Genomic DNA, 18,128 nt, shown 5'->3' on the forward strand with positions numbered 1-18,128 from the left:
CTCGCGGTCCGTGAGTTCGAGCCCCGCGTCAGGCTCTGGGCTGATGGCTCAGAGCCTGGAGCCTGTTTCCAATTCTGTGTCTCCCTCTCTCTCTGCCCCTCCCCCATTCATGCTCTGTCTCTCTCTGTCCCAAAAATAAATAAACATTGAAAAAAAAAAAACAAAAAAAAAAAAAACAAAAAAAACTGAACCTGACATATTTCCCCCATTTATAAGCCTTTCATAGCTCCTCATAGCACACAGAACAAAATCTTGACTTCTTAATGGCTTGCAAAGCTCATGGCATCCAGGCCCTGGCCACCCTCCAGCCTGGGCCAGTCGAGTTCCTTCCTCGTTGTCCCATCTTCTGGCCACACTGGTCTTCTTTCAGCTCCTATGCCAAGGCCTTTGCATGCGTTGTTCCCTCTACCTGTGGGGGTAGGCAGAGGGGACTCCAGAGATAAGCACTGCCTCCTCCCTAAACCACTGCTAGGTTTTGTTGGACAGCAACAGGTGCCATTAATGCTATAGACCTTAAAGTAGGGAGTGGCCTTTGTCATCCAGGTGGGTGCGATTTCATCACGTGAGCCCTTAATAGCAGAGAACTTCCTCGAGTCGTAGGCAGGAGGGATGCAGTATGAGGCAGGGATGACCAACATGTGTGGGCTCTGTGCTCTGTTGCTGGTTTAGAGATGGAGGTGGCCACAGGAAGAGCTGAGAGGAGTCCCTGGCTGACTGCTAGTGAGAAGGCAGGAACTCGGCCCCCTGAGCACAAGCAAGTAAAGTTCTGCCAGCAACCTGAGCTTAGAAGCCTGTTCTCCCATGGAGGCTTTCGATAGAACTCAGCCAGCTGATGCCTGCATTTTGGCCTCGAGCGGAGACATCAGTAGACACCCTCGATTCTGACCTGCAGAACTGTGAGGTGGCAAATTGTTGTTTTGAGGGGCTAAGTGCGTGGTCATTTGAACAGCAGCCATAGAAAACGAATGCAGCCCAAAATGTTCTCTCCTCCCTGCTATGTTCCTGGGTGACCATTTCTCATGCTTTAAGGTACAACCATTCTCCAACAAGCTTGCCTAGCATAGGCCCAACTGTTTCATGTCACCCTATTCCTTTTCTTCCTAACGTTCAAACCACACGTGGGCTTTTGAGGGGCTGATTTGGTACGGGAGAGCTGGTGTGGTGCTAGGCAGTGTTTTTGTATCTAAGGTCTGGAGCTGCAGGGCTCCAAGCCTCATTCATTCCATTTGCTACTTGTGTGACTTTGAATTATTCACATTTCTATGCCTTAGTTTTCTCATCTGTAAAACGGGCATGATACTAGCTCAGAGGGTTGTGAGGATTACAGGAGGAAAAATCTATAAATTATGTCCAACAGCACTTAATACGCAGCAGTCTCCAGTCATTGTAGTGATTAACTGTGTTTAATGGCCTTCTGGATCTGAGGCTGGCAGACTACTGCCTGTGGGTCCTATCCAGCCACCGCTTTTGTAAACAAAGTTTTATTGGAGCATAGCCATGCCTATTCATTGACATATGATCTTCGTTTATATATAGCGCCGTCAGGCTGTGAAGGCAGACCTGAGTAGTTGTGACCCCAGGGCCTAGAAAGCCTCAATTATTTGTTCTCTGGCCTTGGATAGAAAAACGTCGCTCCGGATTAGGCCAGGAGAGTTGGGGCCCCGTGTGTCTTGTTCATCTCTGTGTACTCCGTTCTCCGCACGCTCCCGGCACACAGTAGGTGCACAGTGCGCCGGCTTGAGCTGAGAGATGAGGAACTGTGTGTGAGGCGGGTATTCCCCGCCCAGGTGTGGATAAGAGCATGTGGGATCCACGCGGCTTTAGAAGCAGCGCTCCGCTGGATCCTTTCTCCACCCCCACTCCTCACCTGCCTCACTGTGGCTCTCCTGGCAGGGGCCTTGGGCTCCGCCATCCTGTGCCGTTTTCACTTTCTCAATTAAAGCTGCTTTGAGGCTGTAGTTAAGAGGCTCCGTGTCCTTCTGTTCATCTCCAGGATCGGGACCTGAGTTTCTGGGATGTTTCCCAGTGTCCAGCTGGCCAAGTCGTAAATCGGTAGGAGTCCTGAAACACACAGCTTTAATGAAACCCTGATGAGAGCTTTCAGTTGTCCCATAAGGAGCTTTAAATCGCCTCTTTAGAGGCCGAAAGATAGCTCCTGCCTTTGACCTGTGCTGCTGGAAAGTTGTACAGCATCTGAAGTTTCCATCAGTTACATCCTTGCCTTCTTGCAGCTGTGTTTTCTGGGGCTGGTCAATTGCCACCCAACATGATCTTTTCATGTTTCTGTTCTCCTACTGTTTCATTATTCCATGGAGCTTTCAGAGTCTTTAATGATCAAGTATATTACACTTGCAGGGAAATCAGTTTCCCTTTCCATGAGGCGAAGAGATGGCTGTTACTAATTGAGCTGCTTGCCACTGGGATCCGTTGCCTCTGCCAGAGCCTCCTTGGTTTGAGGGGACAGAGGCTGGCAAGGTCCCCTCTGCTGATGCCAGAAAGTCTACCACCGGCTGATAATCACCTTGCATTAGTCACTATGTATGTATTTGTCAATGCTGATCTATAATAAAGTTTCACATATTTCGCTTTTAAAAATGTATGTTCATGCAGATAAGTACTGCCTAACACTGGCATCTGCCCGTGAGCCCAGGCTTTTCACTGAGCACGGCGATTGCTTGAAAGGCAGATCACTTAGGGGCACCCCGGTGGCTCAAGTCTGTGAAGCGTCCGACTCTTGATTTTGGCTTGGGTCACGATCCCCTGGTTTATGGGTTCAAGCCCCACATCGGGCTCTGTGCTGGCTGATGTGGGGAACCTGCTTGGGATATTCTGTCTCTCTCTCTTTCTCTCTCTCTCAATCTCTCTCTCTCTCTCCCCCCCACCCCTCCCCCACTTGCACTATCTCAAAATTAAAAAAAAAATTAAAACAAAACAAAGCAGATCATTTAGATAAATTAGGCATCACTTCCTCTAAGAAGCTGTTTCTTGTTCTCAACCTACCCCCCAACCCCTGTGCAACCTAGCTTTTGCTTCCATCTTTATTATTGTCTAGGGAGATTGCTTTTTAATGATTATTGGCATAACTTCACAATAACTTGCTGTATGAATTTAGGCAGGTTACTTTACCTCTCTGTGCTTCAGTTTCCATAGATTTATAGCCTGTAGGGCTGTAAGGAGAAGTGAAATCATTTTTGTATACTTTTCTCATAGACGTGATGTTCTGCCTTGTAATTTTATTTTATTTATATAATTTTTTAATGTTTTATTTATTTATTTGAGGGTGTGTCGGCGGGGGGACACATAATCTGAAGCAGGCTCTAGGCTCTGTGCTGTTAGCACAGAGCTGGATGCGGGGCTTGAACCCCTAAATTGTGAGTTCATGACCTGAGCCGAAGTTGGTCACTTAACCAACTGAGCCACCCAGGTGCACCCTGCCTTGTAATTTTAGGTTGAATTAAGAGAGCTTATCAAGCCTGTGGGAAAAGCTGATTTCCAACCATTAAAAAAGATAAAAACCATTTTTTAGCCGTGGACCATATGAAAACAATAAAAGGCCAGATTGGGTGCATAGGCTATAAGTTTGCTGACTCCTAGTCACAGAGATGTTGGGATCGTGATTTTACTGCAGCATATGTCTATAAACAAGATTTATACACACACAAAATCTGTGTACGTGCTTGTTGGAATTTGGTATTAGAGCTAGCTTTGAAGAAATAACTGGGAATTTTGGAGGTCTGTTTCTATACTCTGCAAACTTAAAACACAGATTTTGTTTACAAGGTTTATTAGAACTTCCCTATTAAGAGATATCCAAGGCTAGAATATGTTTTTGGAGTGTGTCTTTGGCTACTCTTTCAATTATAGTTGCTACCAGCCATTTGTGATAACTTAAATTTAAATTAATGAAAATTAAATAAAAATTCACTTCCTCAGATGCACTAACAATATATCAATTGCTCAATAGTTGCATGTGGTTAGTGGCTAACATTTGACCGTGCAGGTACTAAATATTTCCATCTTTACAGAATGTTCTATTGGATGGTATTAGAAAATTACCATTTTAATTGGGTTTTCCAGTTTTTGGCATAAAATTATATAAAGTCTTAAAAAAATAACTTGAGTCTATGTGGAATTATTTCTTTTTGTATGCCTAATGTTTATTTACATCTTCTCTCTCTCTCTCTCTCTGCCAGTTAGAAATTGGAAATGCCAAATTTCTTTTTCATTCACCTTCTCAAAGAATGTTTGATTTTTATTGATTATTTAAAACATTTAATTCATTAAAATTTTTATTACAGCTCCTTTTTAATTTTTAGAGTATACTTTTGGCTCTTTCAATCGAGTTTCTTGAGTCAAGTGCTTTGTTTTCTTCTATTCTTTCCTGGTTTCTAATAAATACTAGATTTTAAGCTGGAAATATTCCTTAATTTGGCTGCATCCTGTGGGCTTTGATATGTAGTGTTTTCACTTTTATTCATTTCTAAGTAGTTTGTAATTTCAGTTTGGTCTCTTTAACCAAGAATCATTTAAAAGGGTTTCAAAATTCCAAGAATAAGTTATTTTTGTCATTAACATTTAATTGTATTTGTGGTCAGGCCAAGTATAAATTTCAGTTTGGAGAAAAAATTTTTTCTTTTAGTGGCTTGTATTAGTTACCTATTGTTGTGTAACAAGTTACCCCCCCCCCCCCCCCAACTTCGTAGTTGGAAGTATTTGTTATCTCGGTTTCTGATGGTCAGGAACCTAGAAAGAGCTTAGATGAGATCCTATCTAAGGATCTCTCATGAGGTTTCAATGAGCTGTGGTTGAGATTCTAGGCATCCGAAGATTTGGCTGGGGCTGGGGTAGCACCTTCTTTGGGTCAGTCACCTGGCTGTTGGCAGGAGGCCACGTGGAGGGGCGGTGGCCTACAGCACGTGGAACCACATGCAGACTATTCTATTCATTACATCACATTCACCCTATTCTATTCATTAAAAGGAACTCTTCCTTGTATTCATTAGGAGAGAATCACTAAATCCGACCATACTCAGTGGAAGGGGACCACACAAAGGCAGGGTTCTGGGGAGATGAGGGTCACTGGGGCTCATCTTGGAGGCTGTCCTCCACAGCCAGATCCATGTTCAATTTTCGATACTGACTCCTAAGGTTTGAAAAGATTTTTTTTTGGGGGGTCCCTGTTGTGATATGTTCCATGTAGATCTGTTGGCTCCAACTTGTGTTAAATCCTCAAAATTATTTCCCATTTTGCTTGCTATAGCAGTTGATTTTTGGTCTGGGATAAGTGTCTATCTTGATGAGTATTTCATGTGCCTTAGAGGAGATAGTGCATTCTACAGTTGTTGGGTAGAGTGTTCTAGAAAGGTCAGTGAGGTGAGTTGTTAGCTAGTGTTAGCTAGTGTTTTAGGTCCTTACTTTCTGTCCCCTCCCCCCAGCCCCACTCCCAATGATTACTGAGCAAAGAATGGCAAATTCTCCAACTATGATTGTAGATTGTTTATTTCTCTTTTTGAGTTCTGTCAACTCTTACTGCATGTGTTTTGAAGCTCTATTGGGTATGTCACATTTAGAGTTAGGTCTTGATGAACTGACCGTCTTATCCTATGAAATGATTCTCATTTTCCCTGTAATATTCCTTGTCTACTTCGGCTGATTTTTATGCTTAGTGTTTCCATGCCTTATCTTTTTCCATCTTGTTATTTTCTACTTGCCTGTATTTTTAAAATTTAAATTCTGTCTCTAACAGCACATAATTGAGACTTGCTTTTCTATCCAAACTGATCGTTTTTGCTTTTTAATTGTAAAGTTTAAGATCAGTTGATTTTTGGAAGCCGATATATTAAAATCTCCTACCGATGATTTGTCGGTTTTCTTTAGCAAATTTTGATGTGCGTATTTAAAAGCTAAATAGTTATGTACCTTTTGAGTTAGAAACTACATCTAGCTCGAGGTTACATGGTAAGGGTTTGTTGTTCTTTTGCTTAGAAGTCTGGATGTCCAGGCCTGGCACGGTGGTTCTGTAATGTCAGCAGGGACCCGGGCTCCATCTAGCTTTCTACTCCACCAGCTCAGGACATGACCCACCTCCTCATGAACATGGAGTGGTTGCCATAGCTCCGCCCATTACATCCAGTTCTAAATGCAGAAGAAGGGAAAGGGCAAGGGATTAAAAATAGAGCCTAAAGCATATTAACCTCACCTAGTGACTTCCGCTTAAATGTCATTGGCTAGAACATGACCACATTAGCCACATGGAGGTCAGGAAATGGATTTTCAGGGTGTATGGTAAGTCATTCCTTTTCTTCAAGGCTGTTCTCTGCTTTTAGCCTGAGGCCTAACATTTCTGCCCTCGTAGATCAATCTCTTCAGGTGACCCAAACTCATTTCTCAGGTTTCACTGGCGATGGCCAGGCCCTCTTCCTCCCCTGAACCTGTGCTCTGGGTGGCTAGCCTATTCCTATACCTGCTCCCGCCCTGTGAGACCAGTACACCTGTGTTCTCTCTCGACAGCTCTTCCTTTCTCTGCTCGTTTCTTGGTCTGTTTGGTTCTCTCTGCTTTCTGTCTCCCGATAATTCATCCTACTTCCTGGTTCTCTGATGGAGCCCTTCCCATGCTGTCTCCCTGCTATGCTTTTATGGACCCATCTTTAAAAAAATACAACTTCTGATATTTAAGGAATCTTGGAAGTACATTTTTTGCTTGGATGGTTTACTTCTGCTGGTTTGATTGACCTAATCATGTCACACATTTTTGTGTGGTCTTTCACAATTTTTTTCCTTGCTGTAGTGAAAGAGAAGTTTATGCAATGTATATTTAACAGTCTCATATAGGAGTTATTAAATTTTATATAACTTGCATCCAGCTATTTACATAATTTTGGTCTTATAATTTTCCAGGTGGCTTCTTGGGTTTTCTAAAGAGACCACTGCAATTTCTGCAAGTTTTTCTTTTTCAATATCTATGCCTCTTATGTATGTTTAATATTTTAACTGGTTTTTAAAGTGGAAGAGCCTCAACTAGAAGAGGTTAATATTCTTTTAAGTTAGAACAAAGTCAACAGGGGACCCAGAGTATGAACTGCCTTAGTTTTACTCAAGATGTATTTTCTAGGGGCGCCTGGGTGGCGCAGTCGGTTAAGCGTCCGACTTCAGCCAAGTCACGATCTCGCGGTCCGTGAGTTCGAGCCCCGCGTCAGGCTCTGGGCTGATGGCTCAGAGCCTGGAGCCTGTTTCCGATTCTGTGTCTCCCTCTCTCTCTGCCCCTCCCCCGTTCATGCTCTGTCTCTCTCTGTCCCAAAAATAAAAATAAACGTTGAAAAAAAAAATTAAAAAAAAAAAAAAAGATGTATTTTCTAAACTCTGTTCCCCCCCCTCCGCTAAGAGTGACTTCTGTTTTTCCTTCTTTATTAATGAGCACAAGCTCTGTGTGGGAATGCTATTGACCACCTTGTTGGAAATGGATGGGCAAAGTGAATGCTGGTGGCACCTGAGGTTCCTTTCAAGCCACATGGTCCAATTTGAAGGATTCTGCGCCCCACCTGGTGCTAAGTTCTTAGTTCTCGGTTAGAACATGGCAGTCTGGTTACGCTCGGCTTTTAGATTTAGAAGGCAATGAGAAAGTTCTGGTTTTTTAAAATCAAACTCTCTCTTAATACCACCAGCAACAACCTCCTCCTCCCCCAACAACAATAAGGCCACCCACAAACGAAGTTGAATGGCTTTTAAAAGGTCATCAGAGGAGATGGACCTACTTTACCAGGAAATTGTCCGAGCTACGGACTCTCAGCTCCAAATTCAGATGTTTTGGCTGCTCTGTAAAGATGGATCCGGATCCTTTGAAATATTTTTCCTGAGCCAGCTGACGCTGCCATTTTGTCAACAGAGGCTGCTGGAGAGACTCTGCAGGAGGAGAAGGGTTTTGCCTCCTGGGTCTGGTGTGCTTGCCTGGCAGGCTCCTGTCGCATGCCTAGCTTTCTCCAGCGTGCACCAGGCTCATGCAGTGTCGGCAGCTTCTCCAGCTCAGCTCTGTAGCACACGGTGGCCGGGGGCTTCCCCGGCACTGCTGTAGGAGGCTTTGTAGCAGAGGCTCTTGGGCCCCGGCACTGCTCACTGCCTGTAGCAGGCTGCAGCCAGCAGCTTCCCCAGTACCTTGTCCTCATACTACAGTGCCTCTGGTGAGACCCCTCCCACAAACAGGTTTTCACAGTCCTCTAGAAGGTGCCCACCAGTGTCTCCTCTGCCATCCATTGAACGACAGCTATGCCCTTTCTAACAAGGTCCGATCTCAGCCCTGGGGCAAGCCGGGGATGCTGTCTCTTCTCTACAGGTAGTGGCTCTTCCTTACGAGTGCTTTTCCTGAATTCTTTAAACCTCCTTTCACTGCTTTTTAACTGGTCCCTTGGAAATCTAATCGCTTTTATCATTAATACTTTTTTTACATTAACTTTTTACTGTTCAAATTACTGTATGATTTCTCTCTCCTGATTATACTCGGATTGATCTGGAAGTCCTCCCAGTTAGACAGTTAATCCCCGATCATTGTGAAACAGATTGCTGGGAATTTGAAAAGGGGAGATCAAAATGGCAAGAGTGTGGGACGGAAGAAAAACAAAGGATCAGCCTCTTTATTTCTCAAAGTCATGGTTTCTGAATTCAGGTCATTTATCACAGGCTATTGTTAGTCACTTTTATTGAATTCAGATCTTCAGTTGAAACCAAAGCAAGAAGCCAAAGATCTGGATTCCATTCTCCACTCTCTGCTTAGCTCTTCCTGGGCTGCCATTACTTCTCCCAGATTTCTGTCTCTTGTTCTGCTTATTTTCCTAGGTCTCTGCCCTACATCGGCAGCCTCCTGTTGACAGTTTGAAAGTAGAATACAAAATCATGGTCTCTGTTCAAGTCTCTACTCCCTGCATGACCTTGGCCTCTGTTCTCCCACCGTAAAAGGGGGATACTATGCCCGTCTCCTGGAGCTTCCTTGATGAGTACATGAGCTAATATGCATAAAGGGCTGAGAATGTAGTTGGCCCATGGTGAGCTTTGAATAAATGACTGCTTTATTGCTAGACATTTTTCCATGTAAAATCTGCAATCATCATATTTACTCTGCTTGAGTCTGTATTGTGTTGATTAATGACCCCAGTCATCTGGGTCTAAAAATACAGGGTCTGCTTGCTGCCTCTGTCTTCCCTATCCAATTTGTCTCCAAACCAGAACATTCCATCTTCTCAGCATCCCTTACCCACCTCCTTCCTCCCATTCCCTCTGTCACGACCTTGGCTTAGGTGTGATCTACTTCAGGGGACTCACACTGATCCCCCCTCCCCCCCCATCCTGTAATTCATGCCCCCACCCCTGCATTTTGTACGGTGTAGGAACATGACTCTAAATCCTGTCCTTCCTTTGCTCAGCCATCTGTTTTTTTCCCAGTTGTCTCCAGGAAACCACCTAGACTCTACAGCGTGGTGTGCAGTGTTATTCACTCTCTTGTGTTACTTGTGTCTCTAGTTCCTTCTCTACCTGAGTCCTCACTGTAGGTAAAGCTCTTGGTTTGGCTTCTCCACACCATTGTATTTGTTTTTTGTTTTTGTTTTTGTTTTTTCTTTTCTGTAAGCTATTCTCTTTCTCTCCAACCTGGCTGGAAAGTCCTCTCTCCACCCCCTGCCCTTTCTGCTACGTTCAACACACACTGCCCCCCACCCCCACCCCCTCCTGACCACCTTGGAGGAAGAGGAGTGTTCATCCAATATGCTGCTTTCCATGGATATCCTTTTCCACAGCTGCCCTATTTCCAAGTTTCACTGAGCATTCAGCAAAGATTTTTACAGACGTCTGGCAGCAGAGACCACTTTCGAATGTTTTGTTGTCGCTCTATAGTGCCTCACCCATTTTAGGTATGCTGTGCATGTTAGGGTGGATTAACATTTCCTCTGTGTCCCATTGGTTTATAACCAACCATCGGAAATCTGTTCCCCTCGGTATTTGTTTATTAGTTCGGTAATTTTATCTGCCATCCTTCAAGCAGTAGCCATTACTACAAGTTTTGGAAGAAAATAAAGAAAATGTGAAACTGGGAAAATGGTGCCTGTTTTTGTTTTCCCTTTGCAAACTGGGAAAGGTTAGCCAACATTAGATGCGTTTTAGTCTGAATCACAGAACACCTTGGCACTAAAAGGCAGAATTTGAAAGTCCCAGGTGTAGGTACAGATTTTTCAAAAGTCATAAAAAGGAGGGCTTCATAACTGCAAAGAAACTATTTAAAGTTATGAGGTAAAATGCAATGGTGGCCAAGACTTTTGGAATTGTGACAGGAGAATCCTTTAAATTCCTCAAGAGACCATAGGAAAATTGTATCTAGAGGGCTTTGCATTTGCATCCAATAAACCACTTACTTAGGGGAGTTTTACCTCTAGAAAGTTCCCATTTGTAAATATGGAAATTATCACTTCTAAATTAGAAGCAATTCCAAGGGCAAACATCTTGAGCAATATTACCAGAGACAAGAAGATAGGACCCTAGGATCCTGCTGGCTGCACAGTGAAAAATCTTCTTGGTCATTATTTCAGAACAGCTAAAGCCTGGGGTAAGTCCCATCTCCATCAGGCCACTGAATCTACTGTTAGTCTGGGCTGGTCATGTTGGATCTTCAACTTCCTAAGGGGATAGGAAGGTACCTGTGGTGACTTTGATTAATAAAAGAACACTAGATAATTTCCAAATTAAGTTCCATTAGAGGTTTAAAATTTTCATAGAGAAGTGTAGACTTGGGTGATTTATTGTGTAAATCTAAGTTAGATTCCTTAATTTTCGTTATAAGTTGTTTCTGTGCTCAGCTCAGTACCAACCATGATGCTGACAACTGACTTTACAAATTGTAAAGTTACATGGAGATTTGGTACAAAGTGGGGCACTCCAGTTAAAATCCCGGCAGGTAGTATTTGTTTACTGGATGAGGACTGGTCTCCTTGGTCCTGGGGAGCAGCTGCAGCATTTACCACCATGATGAACTCTCACCAGAGGAAGAGACCCAAGTTCTCTCATGTACAGTTTTTTTGCATATTACCATTGAACTTTATACTGGTCAGTATTGGAATTATGAACGGAAATGGCAAGGTTTTTAGTGAAGTCTTTCTAAAGCCTTGAGGATTCATTTTCAGAAATGCCAAATAAAAGCTGTGTTGTCTAATTAACAATAGGTTTATAACCTATTGGAAATATGTGTGACCCCCACCTCCTCCCACAGTAGAGTCCCAAACCCTTAGACACTCTGATTCATGGTTTTTCTTCCCCTCTCCATTTTTTGTGGGCTTAATGCTCATTGCAAAGCTCATTTGCTCATTTGCAATGAGCATTCGCCAAAGAGTAAAGGGAGGAGGGACTGAAAGTCTCTGCGTCACCTCAGGGAAGTTCCAATCAGACTACTTTTTGCCTTACATGGGCATAGGCGATGTCTGGGTAAGGCTGTAACTTCTGTAGGACTCAGCCAATGAGGAACCAGGGGAGGGACTTATCTCTGTAGTGCTCAGCCAGTGAGGAACCAGGGGAGGGACTTGCCTGTTAGGAGATAAATTGTCTGCTGTAACCGCCCAGAGTGTACCTGTTTGTCAGACAGCTGCTCTTGCAAGAATGTTGATTAAAGCCTCCCTTCACTGTGCTCTGTGTCCCTCCTTTGATTGGGTCAATGGGCTTATTTCTAACAATGACCAAGGAGAAGGCATCTCTAAGGAGGCATGTGAATTTTTCAAATATGGGTATATTGATTACAATTATGAAATTCAAGCATACAAGTTGTCAAAGATGGCTTTTGGAAGAGGACAAGCTCATTGAATAGATAAAACAAGTCAAATACACATTGAAAACACATAAAGCACTCATAAAATACAGTCTGGTTGCCAGGGCTGTAGAAGATGTTTGGTTCCAGGACTCTGGTGTTCAACTCTGTCCTGTGACTTTTTCCTCAGCTAACTATGTAGGGTGAAGTTCTTACTTTGCAGAAACTCATTAATTTCTTTATCTGCCCATTTGTTACAGAGCTGTGTGCTGGAGATAGATGAGTGAAATAAGTTCTTCCAGGCACTCCTCTCTAGTGGGGAAAATGGATATGGAGACCAATCACTACAGTACAGTGAAATAAACACTAAAATGAAGACATTTTCCAAGAGCCATAGAGTAAAAGGAAGGGAGGTAAATCAGTGAGGGCTTCCCAGAGGTGGTGACACTTGGGCAGGTGATGTTAAGTCAGTGATGGCCTGGGGGCTTCTAGCAAATCAGCTGAAAAGTAAAAGATCTGGAGATTTATACAACTACCTGGAAAGATGTTAGAGGCTATTTCTATTGTTTTCTTTTCTTTTTAACTATTTTTTTAAAAGTTTATTTATTTTGAGAAAGCAAGTGTGGAAGTGGAGAGACAGAAACACAAGCAGGCTCTGTGGTCTCAGCGCAGAGCACAATGTGGGGCTTGAACTCACGAACCATTGGAACCATGAGATCATGACCTGAAGGCAAGATCAGGGGTCAATTGCCTAACTGAATGAGCCACCCAGACACCCCTAGAGGCTATTTCTTCATTTTACAAATGGAGAAAGTAACACACCATGATGTATCCAAGGTCACACAGCCCATCCCCCTTACATCACTACTGAGGCTCTTCTCTCCATATGCTGTGCTTAGGATTCCAATAAAATGGCACCCATTCCTCTCAATGGCTCTATTTCATTACCAAGTATTTTCTTTGTAGAAGGAAATAATTAAATTCAGTGAGTCAGCATTATGGGTGGAAAACAAAAAACAAATGAAGTCTTGGGTTGTACATTAGTTTTCTATTGCTGCTGTAACAAATTGCCATAAACTTGGTAATAACAGAAATGTATTCTCCCTTGCTCTGGAGGCTAGAAGTCTGAAACTGGTGTCACTGGGCTGAAATCAAGGAATCTGTGTGGCCGGGCTCCCTCCTAAACTCTGCACTGTTGCCTTTTCTAGCCTTTTCTGTGACTCTAGGCATCATGTGGCCACATCACTCCAATCACTGCTACTGTCTTCACCTTGCCTTCTCTTCTGTGTGTATAATACCTTCTGCCTCTTTCTTATAAAGATGCTCACGATGGTGCTTAGGCCCACTCACCTAATCTGGGATAAACTCATCATTTCAAAATTCTTCATTCCTTAATTTCATCACATCTGCAAAGACCGATTATTCCAACTACATTAACACTCCCAGGTTCTGGGGGTTAGGACATGGGCATATCTTTGTGAGTTATTCTCTGCCTCCCACAGGGTACGTTAGCAGGGGGTAGTGTGAGAACAATGGAGGTGCTAGCTCTCCTCTGTTTTCCTCAGGCCTAGACTTCAGTGTGATTTGTACACTCACTTCTGGGCCCCACAACCTCAAGGGATAGAACCTGGAGCTCATTCAAGGGGAGTAAACCGGATGGTAAAGGGCCTTTCTAGGAAAGGACAATGGGACATTGAATATGGAGAAAAGGCCCAAAGCAGCAGGGTGGGGCTCCAGAGTGGAAATAACGACTGAAGGTTGAGGAGTGACCTCTGTGAGTGAGGCTGGAGGGTGGCCGGTGGCCTTTCTATCATTGCTACAGTGGCTTTTTGAGGTAGAGTCCAGAGGAGGGGAGATTGGAGGTTCAGCCTCTGGTTCCTGTGATTCCAAAGGATTTTCACCCATCGGGGAGTTTGGCTCATCACCTTAGTCTCAGGACAGGGACTCAATGGTGGCAGCTTTCAGATACCAAGGGGTTTGTACCTGCTCTGGGAGAATTATGGAGACATCAGTATTCAGCGTTATTTTTTTTTTGCAAAACCTGTGACCATTTAAGTAAACATAATCACCGAAGAAAGGACTCCAACACAAAGTATAAAGTACAGTAGAAAGTGCTTCTCTACTAAGAATTGCCTATGGCCAAAAATGATTTTTCTAGCATCACTAGAGGACTTTTAAAAGACTGTTTTCCTGGGGTGCCTGAGTGGCTCAGTTGGTTAAGTGACTTTAGTTCAGGTTGTGATCTCATGGCTTGTGGATTCGAACCCTGCATCGGACTCTATGCTGACAGCTCAGAGCCTGAAGCCTGCTTCAGATTCTGTGTCTCCCTCTCTGCCACCCTCCCACCCACCCTGCTCTCAAAAATAAAAAAACATTAAAAAAAAAAGACTATTTTCCTGAGAACATAAAGAATTTCAAATGGAAAAACTATATAATAAGTTACTTAAAACCTATAACTAGATATATAAAATATATAAACTATACTAATTGTGTATCTGAAAACTACAACTATACATGTATACATATATACTTTTTGTTCTAGAAGATTCCACATTTAGGTCTTTTGTACTGAAAGCTGCACAGCTGTTTCTGTGCCTCTATCTTCTCCAAATAGAATGATTCATCTGCCATATGCCCGGTGCTTGGTAGGTCATGGTGTCCCCTGTAGCAATAATTTGGAACAATCTCCGTGCTGTCCTTCTGGCCACACATTGGAGGACAGAGGCGGAAGTGAGAGGTCTTCGATCTTGGCTAAGAGACCATTTCCAAGTGCCCCCGGTCTTGGCATAGAGGCCAATGTCCCGTCCCCAGCTGACCACGGATTTGTGCGGTTCTATCTGGTGAGGTTAGGATTTCAGCTGCAGATAGATGAACAGTGTGGAGTGGCTGTCAGCAGTGGGTAGACCACCTCCCAGGATTACCCAGGCCTCCAGCAGAGTTCCATCAGCATTGCTACATCTGCACAAGAGTCAGCCACACCTGGAGAAGGCATAATTTCTGAGCCCCAGGAGTCCCGCTCATTATTTTGGTGGACTTTTCAGTGAAGGATCGTACTTACCTGAAGGTGAGTACACAGATTCTGAGTGTATAGCCTGAGCTTTCCCTAAGCGTACTCATCCTTTCCTGAGCACCCCCTCAAGTAAGAGAACGTTACCATCACCCCAAGGATTCTTTTAATCTCTTCCAGCTGCTATGCCTCAAGAGTAACCAGTTTCTTGACTTTTGAGACAGAGTATATTAGAATAGTTTCACCTGCTTCTATACATTCTGGAATCGTGCCCCGGGCACTGGGTTGGGTTGTCTGCCTTGTCTGTCAATGTTACGCCTGTGTGATTTGTCTATGTTGCTGTGGCTGTTCGTACATTCTCACTGCAGGATAGTAATCCAGTGGGGAGTGTACCACCATTTACCCTTTCTCCTGTTAATGTACTAGTCAATTTCTCCATGGGTGGCCAGGTCTTATCCATTGTACTCTTTGGTAGTTTCCAGTTTGGGGGATATCACAGGAAATGCTACTATGGACGTTCTTGCACATGGTGAACATCTGTACTCATTTCTGTTGGGTACGTACCTGGGAGTGAACTCGCTGCCACGTAGGACTATGGTCAACTTCAGTAGACACATGGGCCTAACATTCATGGGGGCATTAATGAGACCCCTCAGCCATACTAAATGTAAAGGGTGTGAAGATTAAAAAGAAAAGCTTGTTGAACTAATTGAATTCTTTCCTTTTCTTATTGCACTGAGTTTTCCATCCTTTGTGCTGATTTCTGGGCACTAACACTGTGTCGAGGGCTGGACATGCCACTATCTTGTTCAGTCTGCGTGATAACCCTGCGACTCTGGTACTATTTCCAATGTCTATTTTACAGATGAGAAAGCTGAGGCTGCTCATGACAGAGCCAGATTCAAACTTGACTGTGAACTCTTATGTATATACTATTGCCTTTCATCCATTCCATTTATACTACTTTACAAAACCCAAGGAGCCTAATTCCTTTTCCTTGAGAGAGTCCAGGGGGTATCAGCCAATGGATTGTAATCTTCACATCCCTCCATCCTTAGATGTGTTTATGCAAAGATGAAAGGCAACTCAGGGTAGGTTAATTTTAATTCAGTAATTCAACGCAGGTCAGTTTTTAAAGAGAATTAAAACTGATCTGAGCCCATTGGGACTTTTATATCAGTCCATTTTCTTTCCAGCCACCATCTAGTTTTCTGCACACACTTTAGGATGATGGACATTTAATTATCATGCCGATTTTATTGTTCAACAGCGCATGGGTGAAAGGGAGCCTTCACCTGCCCTCTGCACCTTTTAGCAAATTTGCCTTATGGTATTTTGAGCTGGGAAAGTGAAAAGATAATTACCTATCTAATAGAGTTTATAAGAATGAGTGCAAATATTTCAGTGGTGCCTGTTTAATAAACAGGCCACTGAGATTTCAGGAGTCAGGCAAAAGTCACACTTTCCTTGATGCAATTAAAGTGGAATTATGCTTTAGGCTTGTTTTCTATTAAAAGTTTGCAAGATTTAACAGGTTGTAGTATTCTGTGATATATCATACTGCACAGTAGCATCTAGATATTACTTACAAATGGAATGTATGTAATTAAAAAAGGCAACTGGTTTATAGGAGCATCTTATGATAGTATAGCCAAGTTAATGACGATTGGGTGTGGGTACAATCCAATTAGCGGACTCTCTCATTTGGTAAATGCAACCTAATTTCCTGGCCAAGAAATGGTGGCGGGCCTGCTCTGTACAAAGCCTCTTATCAAGAGCCCTGGAGTCTAGAAGGTGAAGAAGAAACAACCCCTTCCCTTCAGGAGCTCATACTGTCTTTGGAAAGATAGGTGGGTGAACAATGAAAGGTAATACGAGATAAGACAGTGTTGTACTAATGGGTGTCATACAGATGTTAGGTTTTCTGCCTTGCCAGCACCGCTTTCTGGGAGAATATGCCCCACTTGCCTCAGGTAGGGTTTCCCTAGCAGCAGATCTTGAGACAAGAATGTGATCGCAGATAGTTCATTTTGTAAGGTGATCCTAGGAGCCGTGAAGGTAGTCAGTAAAGGGTGTGTTATCAAGCAGGTTAATACTGTGGGCAACTAAGGCTTGATTCTACCAACCAGGTCAGGGACAGCGTGATGAGCCCCCCACGTCATTAACCCAACAGAGCGCTAGAGCTGGCTTATTAACCATCTCCCATCAAGTCTTTGGTGGAGAGTTTCGGTGGGGTATCAGTTCCCCAGCACACTTGACCTTCTCTGTGAGGCACCCAGGGAAAGCCCTCGGCAGAGTGCCTCAGGTGCTAGCAGTAGGGTGCCACTGGGTTGGTGTGCACAGGAATGGTGGGAGGAGGGGGACGCGGGCAGGGCATCCACAGCCCCTGTTGAAAGGCAGACCTCAGCAGATGGGCTTGTCTTAGGACAGCATCTGGTAGCCACAGTTGAGTTACCTGGTGGGATGAGAAAATGGGATTCTCTGGGAATGTGCATAAGTGGCAGAGACCTGCTGAGGAGGCACTGGACGTTTGTCTGCCAGGAGGATGGGAGCTAGGGTAGAGACTGCAGGAAGACTGAAGGCGAGGAGTAGGGGAATGTGGGTAGATGGAAGAGGTTTGCTGAGAATGTCAGTCTGTGGAGGGAAGCTGGTGGATGGGGGAGAGACACATGGAAGGGAACAGGAGAGAGCTGTGAGTCCGAGAGACCTTGGGGAGCCAGCAGGCTTGAATCCCCAGTTGGTGGTTTGAGTCCTAGTGTGGCTTGGCTGCCTTTTATTTCCTGTCCTTAGAAGCTGGTGCGACTGCACAATGTCCTCCCGGTACACATCCCCTTACCTAAGCTACCTCGAGAGGGTTCCTGCTCCTTGTAAGCGGTTGGTCTCCAGGACGAATGTGCCAAGGGTACCAGCACAAGAGGTGCACTGGAAGTGATGTTTGTTCTGGGTCTCTGCAGAGAGGGAAGGAGTGGGGAGGGCATTGCTGGCAGAGGGTCCAGCATAATCAACGGCATGAGACTTTGTGTCCTGTTGGAGCAAGGAGACCCCTGCTTCAGACATACCTTAGGGTCCTGGAAGAATGTGGTGATGGGCCCCAAATGGGAAGAGCTCTGAGGGCCATGTTAGGAGCTTACACTGTATTTAGTAGGTGCTATTGGGAGACACTGGCACTTTCACAGGAGGCGACTACCACAGTGATTAAGATCAAGGGCCTCGGAATTAGGCAGATTTGAGTTTCAGTCTAGGCTCTCCACTGCTTAATAGTGTGACCTTGGACCATTTCTTCATCTTTCAAAAACTCCTTTTCTATAAAATGGAGTTAACAATAGCTCCTACCTCATAAGATTCTTATGA

The sequence above is a fragment of the Leopardus geoffroyi genome, chromosome D2 (genome assembly GCF_018350155.1).
Source record: "Leopardus geoffroyi isolate Oge1 chromosome D2, O.geoffroyi_Oge1_pat1.0, whole genome shotgun sequence".
NCBI lineage: Eukaryota > Metazoa > Chordata > Mammalia > Carnivora > Felidae > Leopardus > Leopardus geoffroyi.